This window comes from Mytilus californianus, unplaced genomic scaffold (genome assembly GCF_021869535.1).
Source record: "Mytilus californianus isolate M0D057914Y unplaced genomic scaffold, xbMytCali1.0.p SCAF_1, whole genome shotgun sequence".
Taxonomy (NCBI): domain Eukaryota; kingdom Metazoa; phylum Mollusca; class Bivalvia; order Mytilida; family Mytilidae; genus Mytilus; species Mytilus californianus.
Window position 1 is genome coordinate 50,729,646 of NW_026262581.1, and position 20,288 is coordinate 50,749,933.

General features: G+C 31.9%; 1 long non-coding RNA gene across 1 annotated transcript; it reads right to left on the bottom strand.

The window, feature by feature from the left end:
- Positions 1-1,858: 1,858 nt before the first annotated feature.
- Positions 1,859-12,149, bottom strand: LOC127720899 (uncharacterized). The gene is made up of 7 exons (XR_007990989.1): positions 12,059-12,149; positions 11,346-11,457; positions 10,010-10,078; positions 9,035-9,228; positions 7,025-7,096; positions 6,142-6,196; positions 1,859-2,582 (listed from the first exon to the last, which is right to left on the bottom strand). It is a non-coding gene; the product is annotated as an uncharacterized LOC127720899 (long non-coding RNA).
- Between the last annotated feature and the right edge of the window lie 8,139 nt (positions 12,150-20,288).

Genomic DNA, 20,288 nt, shown 5'->3' on the forward strand with positions numbered 1-20,288 from the left:
TTTTCCGAAATACCTCAGGAACATTTGGCTTTACTTGTGTTCCTTTTTGGTTTTATCAGACCTTCAGAATTCGTATTATGTTTTGGACTTTCAAATGTTTTGGCCTCGAGCTTCACTGATGAGACATAACTTATCGATTTTTCTCATCTTGTGCAATAAAATTAGTACTTTATATGTTTTTACTATCACTTGATTCATACATCTCTTGAACTGAATTTTAATTTGCGTATTGTTATGCGTTTACTTTTCTACATTGGCTAGAGGTATAGGGGGAGGGTTGAGATCTCATAAACATGTTTAACCCCGCCGCATTTTTGCGCCTGTCCCAAGTCAGGAGCCTCTAGCCTTTGTCAGTCTTGTATTATTTTTAATTTTAGTTTCTTGTGTACAATTTGGAGTTTAGTATGGCGTTCATTATCACTGAACTAGTATATATATTTGTTTAGGGGCCAGCTGAAGGACGCCTCCGGGTGCGGGAATTTCTCGCTGCATTGAAGACCTGTTGGTGACCTTCTGCTGTTGTCTGTTCTATGGTCGGGTTGTTGTCTCTTTGACACATTCCCCATTTCCATTCTCAATTTGATTTGATGGTGGACTGGTAGTCCCCAAGGGTATCAGCAGCCCAGTAGCTCAAAACTTCGGTAATGGTTTGAAAATACGGATATTGTCCAATTTGAATGACTATTGTACGGTTCAAGATTTCGAAATAATTTTGAATTAAGGAATGTATCTCTTTCATCTATTGCTCTGATTCATAGCCCGGGTTTGGTTTACTTTTGGTATTTTTATTTTCATTAGGTTCTGGTCTTTACATATTCTGGCCTCGAGCATCACGGAAGAGACATTCACTGTCGAAATACGCATCTAGTGCAATAAGATTGGTACCGTTTATGTTATTACGATTGGTACCGTTAATTTGATTAAATACCAATTACAAATACTGACGTTGTTTATCATCTTTATTACGTGTTATAGTGTTCTTTTTATTTGTCTTTGTGTATTTTTTAACCTTTACTGTTTAGTCCATTTTTGTTAATATCCTTTTGGCTCGGTATTTATACATCCCGCCATTTTGTTATTGTTCTATGGTTATTTTTGTATTTTTTGTCTTTCATTTTTGCTTATGTGCGTTATATATAGAATGTCTATATGCCATTGAGGTTTTCTTTGTTGACATAGTTGTTTGTTTTTTATAGTGATTAAGATTATAACACAATGTTGACTGCTGTACCCAAATTTTTGACATTTTCACCTATTATGTCTGTTTATTTTGCTCACACATTGTTGTTATTATAATGGAATTCTATGCGACCGACTGTCATATAAGTGAGAGGTTTAGCTAGCTATAAAACCATGTTTAATGCACCATTTTCTACATAAGGAAATACCTGTACCAAGTCAGGAATTTGTCAGTTGTTTGCCATTAGTTTGATATGTTTGAGCTTTTGAAAAGGGACTTTCCGTTTTGAATTTTCATTGAAGTTCGGTATTTTTGTTATACTTTTTAATGATCTTGTTGTTTTCTGGATTGCTGTGTCATTGAAACATACCCAGTATATCTTTTTCATGTAGGATTCAAATTATTGATAAAATACAAATCTCCATGATGTTATACCCTATTTTAAAATGTAACTTTTTAGTGTTCTTTTTGTATGTTATTGATTTGATCTAAATTGATTTGATGTTGGCAGTTACAGATATTAGATCCTTTTTTTAAAAGTTACTCAGACCAAACTAAATGTTTAGTAAGTATAATGTTAGGATGGCATGTACATTGTTTGCCTTTTGAGATAGTGAACGCCTTTTATTTCTTTCAATTTTAATAATTTTTCCATTTTTATTAATGAAACAAGCGTTTGGAAATGAAATATTTAAATAAAAAAAAACATAAGGGAATGATTTTGCAATTAATGTACCCACATAATTAAAAGATAAAAGCAACAAAGCATTTTAAAACAAAACAACAAAAAGAAACTTAATTTGATGGCTATTATTTCAACGTTATAGGTTTCAGGTAGAAGAAATGCATCATTGTAAAATTAAGTGTTAGATAAGCACACGAGTTCATAAAAATTATGTTTTAACAAACCGAAGTGGTTTTGACCCAGGTATGGAATTAACAGCTAGTAATAGAAAGAGGCACAGTAGTTAACTGATGTTCAAATCACATAAATCCTTTCAGAATATACAAAACGAGGCGAAAAAAAAAACCGAAGGGAGCGAGTATGGGTAAATAATAGTATACAGAATAAATAATTATCAGTAAATGTAATAGTTTTTTCTTTTCAATTTTTATTATCCAGGAATCAGCTGTTCTATAAATTCTTGTATGAATACATTTATGAATATTTGACTTTAGTTTATAGAATTTACTATATGAACTTGTTGTAAAGCTCTCGAATATTCTATGTTGTTAGCGGGTAACTGACGTGCAGTCCGTCGCCATCTAAAGAAAATAATAAACGCATTAATAGCCATCACGAACACAACAAGAATACCCAGTAAAATCGGAACAATCGGCAAGTTTTCGGGTTCATTCTTTTTAGCATTTATAGGACTTGTGCTGGTTTCCACTGGTATTTCTAAAAGCAATAACATAAGACTAAGTTATATCATAACATATACACATTTTGACTTGACCATGGGATTCAAAAAACTGTATAATCATATCTCAATAATTTCAATGTCAATTAAAGAACCTTTAGTGAGAAAGCTCTCATACCCCACGCCCCAAATATGAAGGACAAGAGCTTATAATGACCTGATAGCTTAGTTTTTTCTGTTTACTTTACGATAAGATTCGTTTCGGTTATGTTTTCAGGCAGTCATATTGTGCTAAAATATATTGTTAAGTAACAATGACTTCGACCTTAGACCTAGTGACTTCAAAATCAAAATTGGACTATTACATATGTCCATATTTACAAAAAGCTTGCAAATTCACATATAGTATTTGATTAAACATCCATAAACCAGTTTTCTGCTCAAATTTCAGTCTATTTTATTTACATCGAACTTCAGCTCGCACGTACTAACTTTAAAATCAATAGGCATATTCCTCTCATTATACTTGACCATATATCCAAGTATGATTACTATCTCTTATGTAATATTTGATTTAGCATCTGGAAAATGATTTTCTGCTACAATTTCAGTCTATTTTGATAACTATGAACTTCACCTTTTACGTATAAACTTAAATATCTAAAGGGGTCTTATCTTTATTGTATGTGACCATACATCAAAGTATGATAGCAATCAAATAAATATTGTTTGATTCAAATTCGGTACCACTCTTCTGTCCAAATTTCAGGCTATCTCTAATTAGTATGACCTTGACTATAGACATAGGATCCTCAAAATCAATATGGATCTTGCTTTCATATCCAAATATCCAAGTATGGATGCAATTCGGTATAAAGTATTGGGTTAGCATCTTTTAACAAAAATGACTAACGGACGGAGTACTCACGGACGGGCGGACTTACTGACAGGTCAAAAACTATATACCACTTCTTTATACATGTTAATAGAATGAATACTTTATAAATTTGATGTGTTCGAAGTGTTTTTCTAGAATTATCTTCATAATGAGCAGAAATACTGATTATCGAATACCGAAATGATACCTGATAAAGCGGTTGCTTGTTAGGACATTGTCCCCTTCATTTGAAAAAAAAATATTTTCTTGGTCGTACATCTCTTGAAGGGTGGTGTTGATTTTTTGAATGGTAACACTATGATCAACACCACTCTTCAAGAGATGTACGACCAAAAGCATATTGATGATGACACCTTTGACTATCTTCGACCTCTTGAAAACGAGGCCAAGGCAGGAAGATTCTATATGTTGCATAAAAAACACAAAACTGGCAATCCAGGTCGACCTATTGTCTCAGCAAATAGTCACCCAACTGAAAAGATATCTGAATTTGTAGACCATCACTTAAGACGTCATGTCTCAAGAACTCCCCTCTTACATTCAGGATACGACTGATTATTTAAAGAAAATGGAAAGCCTTAATCTTTTACCAAACAATACCATACTCGCATGCATGGACGTGTCTTCATTATATACCAATATTCCACAGGACAAAGGAATAGCAGCGTGTGAAGAGGTACGGAGCAATCGTAGTGACAGAAATCCTCCAACTGAGTGCCTTGCTACTCTTCTGAAGCAAGTGCTGGAGAACAACAATTTCTTTTTCAATGACAAACACTATCTACAGATATATAGTATGGGCACAAAAATAGCCCCGTCATATGCTAACATATTAATGGGCCAACTTGAAAAACGCCTCTTGGCTAGTGCTCCATACTAGCCAGTATCATGATTTCGATTTATTGACGATATTGATTTTAAATGGACAGATTCACAAGACCATCTGAATTAATTTCTAGTAACTGTAACTCTTTCCACCATTTAATTAAATTTACACATGAAACATGAATGGAGAAAATAAACTTCCTTGTTATAACGAGTTACATCCAGAACGGAACCATTATAACGGATCTCCATACGAAGAAAACAGACAAACATTAATTTATCTCTCCTCAAAGTTGCCATCCCAAACACTGCTCCCGTGGTATCCATTTCAGTCAGGCATTGTGAATCAAGAGAATATGCTCAACTGAAAATAAGCAAAATGCTAGACTTGGACAACTACGTAAACATCTAGTTGTTCGAGGATACAATAACAACAGCATTGATACAGCTTTCGAAAAAGCAAACAGAACAAGTCGCCAAGAACTTCTGCAGTACAAGGATAAGAATAAAAGAGTCAACAGAACACCTCTTGTACTCACTTACCATAATGATTTTAAAAATGTGTCATCAAATGTTCGAAAGCATTGGAAAATTATAGAAAATGACTCCAATTTGAAAAACAACCATTTTCCTCACCACCAGTCATGGCCTTCAGGAGACCTAAAAAAAACCGTGACAAATAAGTGACAGCCTTATTAACAAAGCAACCAACTACATCTCCTGGTTGCTACAAACAATGTGGGAGAAGGAATTGTTTATGTTGTAAAGCTGCCAATACTAGCAGTTCGTTCACCAGCTTCTTTACAAAACAAAGTAATACCATTTACGTTAATTCCAACTGTAAAACGGAGAACTCAATGTATGGATTAACATGTAACATTTGTGGCATTCAGTACGTGGGAGAAACAATGGACAAATTTGATATTCGGCTAAATAATCGTCGATCATGGTACAAAACCAACAAAAACTGTCCCCTTACCAGACATCTTCGCTCAAAGAAACATTCTTTTGATAATGTAACTTTTCAAATCATAGAAGTGAACATTGAGTGGGACAGAAAAAAAATTTTTGGATCCACCAGCTCCATACTTTAGAACCTGATGGTCTAAATGAAAAAGACGAGAAAAGGAACAGGAAAGATTAAGAATAATTTCTTATGTAGCATCGTCCATAACATCTCTGTAATATTGACCAATGGACGTTGCAATCTTACCTTTACTTCAACAATAAATAATCTTGAACATCATTCAAATTTTGAATTTATCTATATCAGCAAATATTCACTGTACAATGAGCTGCAATGTTTCTTATCTGCATCCGATTTCACCTGGATAGATGCACGCTGGATGAAAGTAATTTGTCTAGCGAAATATTGCGTTGATTTTGTATCGCATTGTAAATCTTTTAACATTTTTATATCTACATACTAAATAGTGTGTTCAAATTACATTGTTAGACAATATATAAATATATCTGTCAACGCGTGAAGGATATGTCTACGTGCATTGTTTGACAGAGGAAAGACAAAAACCTTAAGGTTCTATGTGAATAGTTTTAGAATGTCTTGTGGTGATTAGTCTGAATATCATTATCTTGAATATCGTGTCTGTTTGGTGTAGATCAGTATTATATCTTTCGTTGCAATTACGTTTAAATTGGCCTTGATTTCTAAATTCTCAAGGAAAGACTAGACACAAATCTAATTACATTATTTTTCGTATCATTTTCCCATAACCTTTATGGAAAATGGACTACAATTGTTAAAAAATTTAATAAAAAAGACTTAAAAAAGCAAACTACAAAAGCGAATCAATGCATTATATTAATACGAACTATAAAAAGTAATGGCAATATTAACTTAAAAATGTTCTTACCTATATGACCTATAGATGCACAATTGTCATCACAAATAGTGCAACCTGGCTGAATCTGAAACGATGATGTATAGTTCAAGTCTTGTATCCCTTTATAACCGGTTAGCTCTTATATTGGGGAGATATGACTAACAACTGTTAACTACTACCATCTTAAGGTTGATTTAAGGGTTGTTTCGGTGATTGTTATTAAACTTTTTTTTGTGTGCCAACTAAGGTTACGTTGGGTATTCTAAACTTCTGGTCTGGCAATACCTTATACTGAGAATTAAATAAATCTTTTGTTTTGTTGCTAAACTTGGTGTTGTGTGTGCATATTGCAACGGTATCCTAAAAAATGTTATCGTTTTATTTACTTTCAGAACTATAGGCTTTCGGCGTTCTTGTACTAGGCTACTCTAGAAAAAGCATTTCTGTAATAAGTAGTTTATTGAGGACATGTTTCGTACGACGAGGATTTGCATTTTATAGGTCCTTTTTGTAAGAAGCAGTTACATGACTAATGTGTGTTAACTCTTGTTAAAATTGAGCGGATATGATGGTTAAAAGTAAATATTTTATCATTTTCACTTATCTTTGTTTGTCCCAAACATTCAATCTGAATTGCATTTCGTTACTTTTTATAAATAATGTCTAAAAATGTATCATTTAAATGCAAACATTAAATGAAGAGACCTTTCTTTTCTCTCAAAGATCATTAGTTGTTTTTAACTTTAAAGGAACTTTACCGAAAATAATACAAATGGCTCTTTATTTTTGTTTTATTGAGGTTATCCTTTTCTGTGGATTTTATCATTAATTGAAACCATTGTCATCCATACGATTATGCCATTGCCTTATACTGCCTTATAATTTGATATATTTATTGTAAACGTATCCTTACTAAGATTGTATACTGCCTGTTCAGCTTCAGTTTGCGATCAAGTGATTTTGTCAATCCATTTAAAAGCAACAACTACAACAACAAAATGAAAGGTTATTGCTCCCATGAATAAATCTTAAACTCATTGGCCTTATATGAGGCCGCAAAATGTATCTGAAAAATACGAATAGCTCTAATTGTTTTATAAATTCATTAGCAATGAGAAAATGCAATTAACAAAATTAATTCATCATAAAATTTGAGGAAAACTTGGAATTAAGCATTTTTGCAGTGTAAAAAATTCTTTGGCTGTTTGAAATTAGAAATTACTTTCAACGCAATCTTATCAAACCAAAGCTTTCCTATTTAAATAAATGTCGTTTGAAAAAATCTGATTGCAAATTCATTTGCTTCAACTGATATATAGCTTTCTTCTCTACTGAAAAGAGTGCTAGATAAACTTACTGGGGTTGTGATGAAATGATTAAAGCAACTGTAAATTTTCTCCTAGATAATATTTATCTACATTTAGGCAATAAAGTTTATCGGCAGGTTGTAAGTATTCCTATGGTCACCAAGTGCGCCCCTTTAATAGCAAACTTGTTCCTGTACTGTTATGTAACACAGTTCATGGCCAAACTCAGTAAAGACCCGTCTTAATTCCATTTAATCGATAAATTCGGTAACACTTATCGTTATCTTGATCATATTTTTTCGTTAAATAATCAAGAATTCTCTAAATATATTGCAGAAATTACCCAAAAGGAACTTTCTTTAAACAAATAAAAAAATAAGCAGAAATAACTGTCCTTCCTTAGATTTAGATATTTCAGTTTTACACAGGAAACTCCACAGACAAATAAGCGACAATAAGGACGATTTTTCTTGTTTCCTATAGTTAGTTTTCCTTTTTAGATGGTGATGTTCTTTTGGCATCATCTTACGGTGTTTATATATCCCAAATTGTTCGCTATGCCCGTGTCTGTAGTGACGTTTTGGATTTCAATGAACGTAATCTATTATTAAGTAAAGGATTTCGTTAAAGTTTGGATGTACATGTAGACAACTTATTGCAAGAGGAATAGCACATCCTAATTTTTACGGCGATGTTGTTTACCGAGCCCGTTATTTTAGATACGATTCGAGTAAACTTATCGATCCTTGAAATAAACTCATTCTAAAAGGTTACGAATTCGACACTGTAATTATGTCGTTGAAAAATGTTCTTACCGGTATAAATATTGATTTTGTTATCAGTAAATTAAAACCAAACTAAATATTATTCTTATACACATATGAACATCACGGTCCTACAACCTGTCGATATCTATATTTTGGCATTGCAAAAGGTCAGGCTTTTCATGGAATGTTAATGAATTCTTTACACTTAATCCAATAGATGTTGAATGTGAAATGATTGATACTTTAGTCTTAGATACATGATTTTTTTATTAGTTGTTATTGGCTTTGACCTAGTTTTCAGTAACTGCGAGCACTCGCAGATCTGTACTTTGTATATTTTTTTGTTTTTTTTGTGCTTTGTATTGATCTTATTGAGTTAAGCCCTTTTCAACGGATTTTTTATGGTTTGTTCTGATGTTGTTATGTTACACCACTATCCCAGGTTAGGGGGTGGTTTGGCGCCTTCAAACTATTTTACTTGCCGCATTATGTATGTTTCTGTCCCAAGTCAGGAGCCTGTATTTAAGTAGTTGCCTTTTGTTGGTACATATCTTATTTGTTTTTCGCTTATTGTTTTGTACACAAATCAGGCCGTTAGTTTTTTCGTTTGAATGGTTTTAAAAGTTGTCATTTGGGACCTTTCATAGCTTACTATGCGGTATGGGTTTTGCTCATTGTTGAAGGCCTTACTGTGACCTGTAAATGTTTAATTTCTACGCCATTTGATCTTTGGTGGAGAGTTGTCTCATTGACAATCATACACATCATCTTATCTTTGTTTTGATATTTCCAGCTTACAACCTTGCCCACTACTAACCAAAATTGAAAACTGCTGAAAAAAAATTTCACCTTTGACCCGTTATCGGTTCTGTAGTTTGGAACAATTTTCGTTTTATTGATAACATGTCCATTCTCGTCATTTAACTCTATTTCAAACCAAAATTCGTAGATATGACATTGTTCTAGAAGCTCCATGCATGGAAAATATGTAATTGTCAATTCCATTCTGTTTATTGTAACATCCAAACATTCACAAAAACAAACTGAAATACAAAACGAAATTAACTTAAAGGTAAAGGCTTTACTGTTATTGTGCTAAAAGCTTTCCTTCAAATAGAATAAAAGTGTCCGTCCAAACTAGTAAATTTAGATGTATAAGAGATGAATAGCTTTATAAAAAGAAATAAACGGAATTGATAAACAACAGTTTGTAGTATGAGGCTACTACGTAGTAATGTGGTATACCGATATTAGTTCAACTATCATCAGACTTGGTATACACAAGCATGGAAACGAAGAAAAGAAAATACGAAATGAATAAATTCCTTAGAAAGTGAGACAACGTGTTTCGACAAGTGTAAATATCTGCTAGCTTGCATGCAACACTCTTTATTCAATTGAAAATCATATCCAGTGTAAAGTGCAACGGATCAGATCATGAAAAGACCGATACAAATATCAAAAGGAGTAGCGTACATAAGGAATAGTGACTGAGTTAAAGCATTTCTAGTAAATTGGGACAGTAAGGCATTGTAAGAGTCGACAATCCTGTGGTGTCGACCGTAAGACTTGATACGTTTCAGATATTAGGTCTTCCTAGATTTCCTGCGTTTGTTGAGGGTAAACTATTTTTTTTCTAAATAACTATTATGCGAATATACTTTAGTGTATCGTATAGGTATCAACTTGAAAAACCTTAACGCTGTAAATGCCTCAAAAAAATAGAAAGCTGGAAAAGGAAAACTGTAATCACTGCGTTCATCATAGATCCGATAGTTTACAAATTAAGACGACTGCGTAGCAGACATTTTTTTTAAAACCTACCTATACTGTCTACACCTGGTGACATACAGGAAACGTTTCTTATCAACGGACACGAATGTACTCCTTCGGCTAAAAATACAACGAAAATACTTTTGTAATACTAAACATGAATAAGTTCAAAATACAGGGTAGAATCTAAATCATCATGAACGCATTATTAATAATAAATAAAATGCAAACTTTACAGGAATATTCATAAGACGGTCATCTACCTATTTGTAATTTTGATGTCGCTGGTAAATCTATGATAGCCGCCACGGTAGGACATAGCTAACATAGGACCTTCTAGGAAAAATTACATTGTAATCTTTTCTGAAACCATTGTGCCAATTGAAACCAATTTTGACATGAATGATCATTGGATAGTACTCTTTCAATTATTTTTTTATATCTGATAGTGCCTCCCTCCGTTCAAAATGGCAACTGTTACTAAGAATAGATTTTTAAATAAATGAATTATTGCACAAGAGTAGAATTGACAACTGCTATTGAGTTGAGTTGTCATTGGACAAAATTTCACTATTCTCTTTAGTTTGAAAGTTGTCTAACATGCGTAAATGTGGAAGTTTTATTCTTGACTATTATGCACTAGGTGAGCAATTATAGGCTTCTAGGATGTTCTTGTATATAAGTTTAATTATATCAAACAAGTCTAAATGTGAATTTTGTTCGATTATTTGGCACAAAAACGACCTCCATATTGTAGTATTAGCTCTATTCAGCATTAAGATGTAAAAAATGATGCATTTTGAAGAAACTGAAATGAATTGTTGTTTTGTGTTTTCATCTATAGTCATCTAAGTTTTTGAAAAAATGTTTTTTGGACAAAACAGTTTCCTCTTTGAGCTCAAAAGTAGAATATTTTGTATTCAAGTTTTGAAAATCAGAATTTATATATTTGAACTTTATCTTTATTTATATTCATTTTATGCATCAGCGAAAATAGACTTTCTTCTAACAAATTAAACAAGTATCTTTTTTAAAAGTATCTGTATCATTTAAGGAATGAATGTAATACTTTTTCTGTCTCTAAAGAAATAACACCAAAAATGTGGTGCACACTGAATAACCTGCGTAGCTGTTTATTTAAAAATTTTGCATCACATTTTTTAGGTTATTTCGAATAGACAGAAAAAATATTAGTCATCCCTTATAATTTAATTCTAAATTACATTTTTAAGGAGTAAATCATGAAACAAACGTTGATGACGTCACGGTCAAATGACAAAATTATGTCTATGAGGTGATAGACAAAAAAATCTCAGCCAATCAGAAGATGTGTTACATTCAAAATTAAATTAAGTAGAAATAACATTTAACTAAGATGAATACAAACCACTAATGCTGGTGATTACAGCTATACTACTGAGTACCAGAGTAATAAGATGTATATTGAGGCTCTTGTTCATGGTATCTCTTCATTCATCAGTAAATTTACGTTTATATGCCTAAAACAAACTAATGAAATTCATCATACATATGGAATCAAAACAATTAGAAGGCCAAATCGGTAACATTGTGGGAAAGCATTGAAAAGTTGACACATCAAGGATAAAAAGTTTATAATTTTGAACACCAGACGTGCGTTTCGTGTCTTTAAGACTTAACAGTGATGTTCGTAATAGTGGTAATGCCATACGATTAAAGCTTTACTAGGAGAGAGGTGAGCACCAACCTCGTCGGCGGCAGTAAGTATTTGCTCTGATCTTCCTATCAAAAGAGTTCTGTTTTGGGTGTAATGTTTTGTTGTACCAAACAACATATTTGAACATGACATATTAAAGGAAAATAGAATTACGTATTTTGAAATTAAAAATAGATTTTTTTATCAAATGCATTGGTTTTGGTTATCTTCTAGTCACTGTTCAAATAACTTTTAAAAAATACAGGTCTATGATGGTGCTATGATAGTAAACTATTTGCATATTTAAATGAAAATGCTTCGCAGATTGCTATTTCATTACATGTCTAAATAAAGGAGTCTGAATTTCAATAAAAATGTTGATATAAAATAAGAACATGAGACAGTATACGCTAAAATACTTTTACCTGTTAGATTGCCTCCATTGAAATATTCAACAAATGATAATTACAGTATTATACAATTTACATGTCCTTCAAAATTTCATTAGCTCTGTAGGTATGATCAATATGATACACTAGTTAAAGTTAGTCAATTATAGATAAATAATATATTCGGAACTCATTTTGTAATTCAATACACGATCAATCCATTTAAATCTTAAATCTACATTTTTAACTGTCTTTTTTTTTCTTTTATTTGTTTCTTCAAAACGTTAATCGACTGAGCAACATCTGATTATTCTTTACAAGTATATTCACGTTAATGATACATCTCAAATGTTGTAAATTTTGTTATGTGTATGGTTATTGTTTGCACAATTATAAACGGAATTTTATTCTTTAATTAAATATTTTTGTATATTCAAATAAGTTAAGTTGGGATTTCGAAAATTATTCAATTATATTAAGCTGTTATTTTCTATTGCACCATATTTTGAACTATGAATATTGTTGAAAAGATGTATTATATAAGGTATTTATAATTATATAAGTAGGAATTAAAGTTATGGAGTATACGTCATTGAGGCAGCAACTCTCCGAAAAAAGAAATATACTAGTAGGTCAATGAATTGTCTACAACAATCAATAAATGTTTGTACAATATGTCAACCTCTAAATCACAAAGAGTCGTATAAGTTGTGAATAGATATAACAGACTTTCAAACTCCAAAAACAGAAAAATGAAAAGAACATTAAGATTTCACTAACGACAATCACAGACGATGTTCCTGACTAGGAACAGTCACGTAAACATTTGACGAGATATACTAGATTTGATTTATATTCTTTACCCTTCCTTTTAATCTCGATCAGTGAAATAACAAATGGTTGATAGCAGAACAAAATCCCCTACAGGAAAAGCACTTTTATCTATTTGATAACAATAACATAATTCCAAACGAAACAATAATAAATAATACCGTATAAAGAATGCAAACAGCCACCTGTCCTTATACTGCTGATATCAAATCACGGTGTATGTAGAAGGTTAATTCAAGTGTTTTGCAATATCCAGAAGCAAACCTTTCACTGTACTATCTTAACTTGTTTCTAAGAAATGCGATGGTACTAGATGTGTTGAAGGACACTACAGCAATATCCACATTCCTTGATGTCAGTTTGTCTTTTTTGAGATTTGATGTAAAAAAAATTTAAAAACCAACTTTTCGAAATGTTTTGTTTGCAATGCTCCTCAACTTCGTGTTTGATTTTGCCTTTCAATTGTCTTTATTCGAGCGGCACTGGTAAGTCTCATGTAGACGATACGCACGTCTGGTGTAACATATTATCAGCCTGGTATCTTTGATGAGTTTTTTTTTTAGTTTTTTTTTCACATCAACAAAGGGTGTTATTTAGAAACGATTATCAAAATACTATTTCGAAAAGTACAAAAAAACATAAAAACATTATTGTACAAAATTGCAATTGAAAACAACACGTTTAATAATTTCATGCGTCCGAACTTTCCTTCAAAAGTTGATAGTACTTCTACAAGTGCTCTCTCTGGATATTTTTTTATTGATAAAGGAGTTACGATACTAAGCTAAAAGTCGGTTCAAATAATTCATAGATATTTTTGCACTGATAACAGTAGGATACCAGCGTATTTTGCAAGCATGATAAAGGGTCTTTTCAAAACAACATAGCTTAGGGTTTTATAATTACGGACACTGTAACCTTCAAATCTATTGAAAAAGCAAACGTAACAATTTCATTTAAATATGATTTGAAATATAGAGCACAACTTCTGGCCATCAAGGTAGTTCAACGGAACACTGTCAGGGGATATACGTTTATATCTTATTGATATTAAAGTGTATCCCTAAATGATTTCTACATTTGTATATGAAGTACTTTGAGCTTCCTTTTAGTAACTAGAAACCTTTTGTAAAACACTAGTCTTTTGTAATTGGGCTGCTGTTTTATTGATGTACAGCTCATACCTCATTGCGTTCATTCACAGTACTTTTGTGGTGTAGAATGTAACACTTCAACCTTTTACAAAAATGTCAAACAATATTTGATTTATTCATAACATTTCATGGTTGTCAAATCCAAAGAGACACCAAAATGACATATCGTACTTTCTAACTTCCGAACTCGATCCAATGCTGTTATACATTTCAGAATTTTAAGTACATTATAAATTGATGTAAAATCACCTTACATTTATGCCTTTCTGGATAGTGTCTCAGCACGAGAAAAGTGTTTCGGAATAAATGTCATTTCCATCTAAAACAGTATAACACTCATCAAAAATACCAGGCTTACAATTTGGTACGCCAGAAGCGTTTCATCAACATTAGACTGATCAGTGGCACTCAAACCAAAACCGTTCAACAGTTCGGGGGGATTTTTAAAAAAATAGCCAGCTTAATCAGACTTGTCGAATTTATATGACCAACCACATAATTATAACAAAAATAAGAAACAAGAAATGAAAAAAAACACCCGTGTTAAATGTTACATCAAAACAAACGAAAGACCCGACATCGTACAGTAAGCAGTATAAGAAAAAGTACATTTGCCTCTGCTGACGATTGCATTTCAAGTTTTCTTTAGTTAATATATCTTTAATTGTACGAATAAAATTCAATAAAGATACCAGGATTATATTTTGTACGCCGGACTCTCGTTTCGTCTACCAAAATACTCATCAGGAAATCAAACAAGTTATAAGGCAAAATAAAGTACGAAGTTGAATAGCATTGAGGACCCAAACTTCCCAAAGATTTGCAAAATAAAGCTAAGGTTTATATTCCTACGGTAGAAAATCATTAGTATTTCAAACAATTCAAAGTCTGTAACCAGTTTATTTATAAATATGACAATACCAACGAAAATTCATAAGATCCTTATCCATGTTACAAACAATAAAGATACCATGTGTATACAATAAAGGATAAACAACTTGCAGACACTACCATAATATTTGTAACAGAAAGAAAACAAATGAGCTGACATTGTGTCATAGATCAAATTTATTCGTTCAGTGTATGTTTACTTGTTTTTGTTAATATGTCTTTTTGATTGAGTTAAGCCATTTCAATTGATATTTTATAGTGTGTCTTTCTATGTTGTAATGTTACACTACAATTTCAGGTAAGGGTGAAGGTTGGCGCCTGTTAAAACGTTTAAACCCGCTGCATTTGTTTGAACCTGTCCTAAGTCAGGAAATAAATACAATATTAAATAAAAAAGGGGAGATGTAAAACAATGTCAAAACGACAACTATAACCTTGGACAAAATGCCGTTAAATAAAATAACGTACACAGGTAAATTTATATATAATAATTTTGTTGTTAGGAGTACGGAAATATTTTCTACAAAATAAATAAATTTGTTGTTCAGTACGAGAACAGAAGTGAAAATTTATCGTCATACTAAATACTTATCAAATGTGGTACATATCAAAAATAGTGAGACGAGATATAACACAAAATAAGTAAACATTGAATAAAAATAAAATGCATTACAAATTGTGTCAACAGGTCAAATCAACACGAAAGTACGATTTGAGAGTACTCGCAGTTACTGAAAGCTAGTTAAAAGCCAAAAACAATTCATAATTAAAAATCATGCATCAGAGACTAAAATCAACTAAAACACATCCCAGGGATTTAGTGTTTTAACGCCATGGACAGTCAAAGAAGACATGACTTGTGCAATGCCAAAATAAAAGTATCGACAGGCAGTAGGATAGTTAGGATTTAACCTTATAATAAATATGTATAATGTTATATATATATAGATAAAGCAATCTCTATATAGAAAATGAACGTGGATGTGTATTTATACATCCCAAAAATCCATTCGAAAAGAATACAAATTTAGTTATGTTTTTAATTTGTTGATGACAAAATCGATATTTGTGCCAATTATAACAATGTTCAAAGATCTTATTACAACATTAATAAGCTAACCTTTACTAATAAGTTTATTTAAAGGTTCGATGAGTTTACACGGATCACATAGTGGTATCCGCGCTTTTAGTACAATATTACCGTAAGTTTCCCTTTAGAAATTGAAATGTCTAAATCTAGAAAAGGACAACTACTGCTGTTTATGTTAGATTTATTTAAAGTAAGTTCCTTGGGGTAAATTTCGGTAGTATATTTAGAGAACTCTGGATTATTTAACGAAAAAATATCATCAAGATAACGGTAGGTATTGTTGAATGCGTCAACCAAATGTAACAATGACGTGTCTTTACTGAGTTTGGTCATAAACTGAGATTCATAGCAATACAGGAATAAATCTGCTAATAAAGGGGCGCAATTAGTGTCCATAGAAATACCTACTACCTGTCGATACACTTTATCGCCGAAACTTACATATATGTTGTCCAGGAGAAAGTTTAAAGCTTCAATCATATCTTCACATTTCTAGTAAGTATATCTAGCATTCTTTCCTTTTTCGTTACAGAAAAAGGCTTTAAACGAGTTACAGCAAATAGATTTGCAACGAGATTTTTCAAAAGACCATTTAATTAAATATGAAAACTTTTTCTTGATAAGGTTGTGTGGAAGTGTAGTGTAGAGAGTAGAAAAGTCATAACTGTCGACAGAATTAAAAGGACCATCAAATGCACGTAATTATCTAAAACCTCTAAAGAATTTTTAACACTCCAAAAATAATTTATACCATTATTTTCATAAGCTTTATTACAAAAGTTAATAACAAGTTCTTTGATAGTAGCAAGGGAGGTAGTTAAAAGCACTGAGAGATTAGAAGTAGAACACTTACTAGATGCGTAGATGAAACGAAATTTAAATGGTTGTTTGTGTAATTTAGGTAACCATTACATAGTCGGGACTTTTAAATGTTCGGAAGAGGCTTTAAGCTGGGTAGTGGCAGTGATATGCTTGTTTACAATTTGACTCTCTGTGGAGCGTACGGACCTGAATGTAGAAGATTTGATAATTTCGTTTTGAAATCTTCCGTGTAGTATATGCGTCACACCACGACTACATTATTGGCTGCTTTGTCTGCCGGTACGAACACAAACCGCTTTGCGAGTACTTGGAGTTGATTTTTTATTCTAGAAATGGGTATTCCGTACTTTGACCTATAGTTGTTTACTTTTTACACATTGTGACTTGGATGGATAGTTGTCTCATTGGCACTCATACCACATCTTCTTATTTGTATATATCATGAACCCTATTATTAATTTCAGAATTGTTTTCAAAATGAGATATACGAATATCAACAGTATTCATAATTTTATTCAAATAACTGTCCAGAAATTTTTTATCAGATTTTTCACGTTTACACCAATTTTTACAGTAGGCAGACAGAGCGTCTTTAATGACTTGATGACACTGTTTCCAATCTATAATAGATGGAGGACGATATTAAGGTCTTTTCTTAAGAAAAGTTTTGACCTCACGGTCTTCAACGATGTTGAGGTCTCCTGTAATGACATGCCCATAGGGAACAAATCTAAAACTAGATGTTTCACAGTCTCAAGTGGAATGAGCATTATTTTCTATATTGACGTCTGATGTTACTGACGTATAATCAAAAATCAAACTTCTGCTGGATTTTTGTACGAATACGAAATGAAAGGTGGTTTTGTATTATCAAAATATGGAGGTATTTGGCTATGGATGGTAGAGTCATTGAATATACTAGATAAGTTAATAAAATCAATACCTCTATTTATATATTTTAATTTAAGAAAATGCCGTTTATGATTTTCAAGTTTATCGATACTAAGAAACAGCATGTGATGACAAAAGGCTGTAATAATACGGGTGTATTCATACAACGGGCTAGAAATTTTATCACACTCCAAAAAATATATCATATAGTTTACTTATTGATATATGACCAAGTTTGCATAATAATTGATGTCTACCATTATTTTTTATTATAGATAACAGATCAGCAAGTGTATAATTTATACGATGTTTAATACTTAGATTACGGTTTTTAAGTTTGTCATGAGACCTATTATTTCTTAGCCGTTTATCGACAATATTAATGACATCGATAGAAGTTTTAGATATGTTCCCCTGTCCCAATATTTTGTCATTTAGACCGAGAGGATAAGCTGTTTGAAGTCTTTTTATCATAAATAGTTCGCGAACTTCAAGGGATTTTTCAAATTGCTGTGTGATTGTCTTGGTTGTTTCTGAACGGTTTCAAATGGTTGGAATTTTACAAATTTTAGATTGTGATTATGCTGATCACACCCATATTAGTTAAGGCAAAAACAACGAGCAAGAAAAATGTTGTTGAAAATTCATTTCTATTGAAATTGGTACAATATATTGTCTTTCAAATGCAAATTAATTCGTAATTAATGTTGTCCTTTGATGCAAAATTGCACCAAAAAAATTTAGAGTTGAATGTAAAAAATTCCTTGATATATCATATGCTCAAATTCCTGTAGGTTTCAACGACTTGTGACCCTGTGAGTGAAACAGATATAGTGGATACTGATACCACTTTGCTGCTGTATCGAGTTATACTCGTTTATTTGACTATTATTACTTTTTGCGTAATAACCATACCTCTTGCATCTAAGCTAGGGTGCCTACAGTCAATGTTGGTTATGGCAGAACATAAGTGAGCTCCAACAGCTGAAAAATAATAAAATAGTAACATAATAGAATAAAATACATTCAATAAGTTACGTCTGACCAATCAGATCCGTGAGATATGAGAATCCTGGTGATTAATTTTATTTTAAATTGTTTATTGTCATAGCTCATTTCTTAAAAAGAACTAATAAATTAATTTCAGCTCGCCGCTTTTGTGCATGCCAGTTGATACACTATAACCTGAAACATAGAAGATATATACATATTACTTAATTAACAAAAATGTTATGTTTCAATTTCCACAAAAATCTGTCTTTGACCTACCTCTAGTATAAGCAATTACAAATACAGCAACAACAAAATGCATGTTGAGTTTTCTTCCTTCGTTGTTATTTATAGGTTGCACTTTGTAAATACAGCTGTTTCTCAAACCACGCCTCTTTTGGGGAGATATATAATATTCATAGATATGTTAATTTGTTAATGTACTGGTTCCCATTTATGATCTCTGTGTTTCATCTCATAGAGACATCACTTGGGAATGTAACCAGTATAGAAAAACATGGTAGCGCCTAAATTTTAATTCTTAGGAGGTCCAAATATGAAGGTAAGGGTAGTATAGAATTTTAGTATAAGTTTAAACTCTTAGAAGTTCAGGGCATATAAATGTTGAAAATATGCCGCACAGCCCTATATTTTGACCTTTGAATAAAATAGTAGTGCATATAAACTTTCCGTTCTGGGATATTATTTTTCACGAAACTTCATAGTAAAAGTGTCACAGTTTAAGCTGCAAAGGGAGTTCCTATGGGAAATTGCATTGTCTATATTTACAGAATTGCAACCTATATAGGGTTAAAAAAAGAACATACAGAATTTCACAAAATCTGGTTTATCTCAGAGATTTTAAAGAATTTAACTCAAATATGAAGTTTTATAAATATTTCATGAAGATTGAGAAAATCCTGAGCCTTTACTATGATGACTCAGCATAAATTCACAGTTTACAGTATGCATGGTTTACTTAAAGCCCTGAATTCAAAATAAATTCATAATATATGCCTATTTGTGATTTAAATTGTTTAGAAGGGCTTATATTTACTCTTCGCAGTCATTGAAACTCGTTGATCCTTCCTAAATCATTTTGTTAGGTTATTTTTGTCCTGTCGATAACCCAACAGTAAGCCGTAACACCTAAATGTGTTTTTTTGTGACCACGGCATTAAAAAGTACAAGCTAGAATTACAAAGAGACCTCAATAAAACTTACAATAATATGTTCTATCCTAAATATATACTAAATACTCCACATTGCTAGAAACAGGGAAAATATTTAGGAAATGTGAGGCCCCAGGGGGCAAAAAACAGAAAAAAATGCCTACCCTGGGTCATAAAACAGATAATTTAACTTGTAAATGCTATGATTTTATTATTTTCAAGGTCTTTTGTAAACAAAACAATAATTGTGCTGGAAAGTTATGCAAAAATAAGATGTAAGCAGTCATTTCTATCAAACTTTTAGTGAATTTATGCACCAGACTGATATCTTCTTAAATACAATTTTGCAAATATGGCTTTGTTTAGACACTTCTAGTTCATACATTAACTAACTTATGTTAGTTATATGATAAGAGATGATATTG